Source organism: Sciurus vulgaris (genome assembly GCF_902686455.1).
Source record: "Sciurus vulgaris genome assembly, chromosome: X".
In the NCBI taxonomy this organism is placed as follows: domain Eukaryota; kingdom Metazoa; phylum Chordata; class Mammalia; order Rodentia; family Sciuridae; genus Sciurus; species Sciurus vulgaris.
Genome location: NC_136471.1, coordinates 11481891 through 11485195, shown reverse-complemented (window position 1 = coordinate 11485195; position 3305 = coordinate 11481891). Strand labels below are relative to the sequence as shown.

General features: G+C 37.9%; 1 pseudogene across 1 annotated transcript; it reads right to left on the bottom strand.

The window, feature by feature from the left end:
- Nucleotides 1–266: 266 nt before the first annotated feature.
- On the bottom strand, nucleotides 267–1934 carry LOC306651718 (elongation factor 1-alpha 1-like; annotated as a pseudogene). The gene has a single exon. The product of its transcript is annotated as an elongation factor 1-alpha 1-like (transcript).
- Between the last annotated feature and the right edge of the window lie 1371 nt (nucleotides 1935–3305).

The following is a 3305-nucleotide window of genomic DNA, read 5'->3' as shown; positions in this document are numbered from 1 at the left end:
CAGTAAATATGTATTTGATGCCTACTCTGGGGCTGGGCATTGTTTGAAGTGTTCAGGATATTTCTCTGTACAAAACAGATATCTCTAATACAATCTCTAATGAAATTTATGATCCAGTGTAGGAGAAAGATAATATACAAATGAATAAGTAAGAAGATAATTATTGGGGGTGATATGACAGATAGGTGAAATAGAGTGTATGATTTTTTTTTTTTCTCACTAAACTTTTGTTTTAATGGGTCTCAAAATTCTGTGACAGATTTTTGGTCAAGTTGTTTCCATTAAAAAGTACTGATTTTAAAAACTAATAACTTAAAACTGCCACACACACACACACACAAAAACAAATGGCCCACAGAGCATTCTCCTTTCCTTCTGAAGGTTTTACGATGCATTGTTATCATTAACCAGTCTTTTACTATTAAACTTAAATGGCCAATTGAGACAAACAGTTCTGAGACTGTTCCACCACCAATTAAGACTGGGGTGGCAGGTGTTAAGGGTAATATTCATTTAGCCTTCTGAGCTTTCTGGGCAGACTTGGTGACCTTGCCAGCTCCAGCAGCCTCGTTGTCCACTGCTTTGATGACACCCACAGCAACTGTCTGCCTCATATCATGAACAGCAAAACAACCCAGAGGAGGATAGTCACACATGGGCTTTCCTGGAACCATATCAACGATGGCAGCATCACCAGACTTCAAGAATTTAGGACCATCTTCCAGCTTCTTACCAGCATGGTGATCAATCTTTTCTTTCAGCTCAGCAAACTTGCAAGCAATGTGAGCTGTGTGACAATCCAGTACAGGGGCATAGCCAGCACTGATTTGGCCTGGATGGTTCAGGATAATCACCTGAGCAGTGAAACCAGCTGCTTCCATTGGTGGGTCATTTTCGCTGTCAGCAGCAACATTGCCATGACGAACATCTTTGACAGACACGTTCTTGACATTGAAGCCCACATTATCTCCAGGAAGAGCTTCACTCAGAGCTTCATGGTGCATTTCAACAGACTTTACTTCAGTTGTGACGTTGACTGGGGCAAAGGTGACCACCATGCCAGGCTCGAGAACTCCAGTCTCCACTCAGCCCACAGGGACAGTACCAATACCACCAATTTCATAGACATCCTGGAGGGGCAGATGCAAAGACTTGTCAGTTGGACGAGTTGGTGGCAGGATGCAATCTAAAGCTTCAAGCAGTGTGGTTCCATTGGCACTGCCATCTTTACGGGTGACTTTCCATCCCTTGAACCAAGGCATATTAGCACTTGGCTCCAACATGTTGTCACCATTCCAACCAGAAATTGGCACAAATGCTCCTGTGTCAGGATTGTAGCCAATTTTCTTAATGTAGGTACCGACTTCCTTAACAATTTCCTCGTATCTCTTCTGACTGTAGGGTGGCTCAGTGGAAACTATTTTGTTAACACCAACAATTAGTTGTTTCACACCCAGTGTGTAAGCCAGAAGGGCGTGCTCACGGGTCTGCCCATTCTTGGAGATACCAGCTTCAAATTCACCAACACCAGCAGCAACAATCAGGACAGCACAGTCAGCCTGAGATGTGCCTGTAATCATGTTTTTGATGAAGTCTCTGTGTCCTGGGGCATCAATGATAGTCACATAATACTTGCTGGTCTCAAATTTCCACAGGGAGATGTCAAAGGTGGTACCACGCTCACGCTCAGCTTTCAGTTTATCCAAGACCCAGGCATACTTGAACGAGCCCTTTCCCATCTCAGCAGCTTCCTTCTCAAATTTTTCAATGGTCCTTTTGTCGATCCCACCACATTTGTAGATCAGATGACCAGTAGTGGTAGACTTGCCCGAATCTACGTGTCCGATGACAACGATGTTGATATGAGTCTTTTCCTTTCCCATTTTGGCTTTGATTTAGCGGTGGTTGTCACGACACCTGTGTTCTGGCAGCAAACCCGTTGCCTAGAGTGTATGATTGATTGTAATTTATACAAATGTAGACTCTTAGATCAGCTCCTCCATAAGACATGTTCCTTCCCTATTTATAGATATAGCAAATTCAAGGCAAGAGTCATGAATTCAATATTTAATTAAACAACTATTTATTGAAAGCCCACTCTATTGGCTATTTTAGTCAAGGATGATTGAGGAGGTGGTGCCATCATACAACTTCTATTCTAACAAATGGCATTCTTTGTCATAGTACTTGTGATCGAAAGACTCTCAATTCTTCCTTAAATAATATATTGTCTATATGGCGTCAAAGAGCTTGTATAGAGCCTCCAGAGCAGTAATGTGCTAAGATAAATCCTAATTAATTAGATTGCAGAAGTTGAATATTTCTGCTTCATAAATGTGTATTTATATGCTAACCATGACTTCCTACTATTTACAACATGAAAATAGGATCATGAGAAACTTTTTCTCCCTCCAAATTGCATGTAGTAAAAGGAGATCATCATTTAGAAAATGTTTTAATTAGAGGTGAAAAGTTGAACAAAAGGGTAATAAAGCCATCAAGCTGTTGCTTTTTTGAATATTGAATTTTTTAAATAGTAACGCTCTACCTAGAAAAACCTCATTACAAACATAGAAATACAGCAGTATTCTAACACTTGAATAATCAGCTATTGAATTTCAAGAAGATGGTTTAAAGCAGTATCACAGAAGCTCTTGTACTAAGAAATATGCTTTGCTATTTTTAAAAAAAGGAAGTTCATCATCTTTTTTTCTAGAGGCAATGGCAATTCAGAATATTACACCATTCCTTTTCACCTTGTTGAGAATCTACTATATGCAGAACACTGAATTACTGAGGAAAACAGAAGATATGGAACTCAAGAATCCCTGCCATAATTTCTGAATGACCACGAGGAACACAGAAGTCAAAGCAATATTACATATCAATGCCAAAGTTAAACAAGAGGAGGCAATTATTTTTAATCTTACCTCCAGTAAATAACAACCATTATAAGCTTTCACACTTAATCTTAAGATATTCTGTAGTAAATCAATTCTCAAAGAATTCAAATTTACTAGTCAACACACAAAATTAATTTTTATCAAAAATTGCTTCATTTTTAAATGTTTGCTTTTAATCATACACTGTTATTTATTTTAAATTAATAAAATATAAATTGTATATGTTCATCAAATACAAAATGATATTTTGAATTTTGTATACATTGTAAAATGGCTCAAATGAGCTAATTAGCATACACATAACCTCAATTATTTATCATTTGTGGTGAGAACATTTAAAATCTACTCTCTTGATAATTTTGAAGAATACATTATTATATTATAATCACATTGTAAATAAAT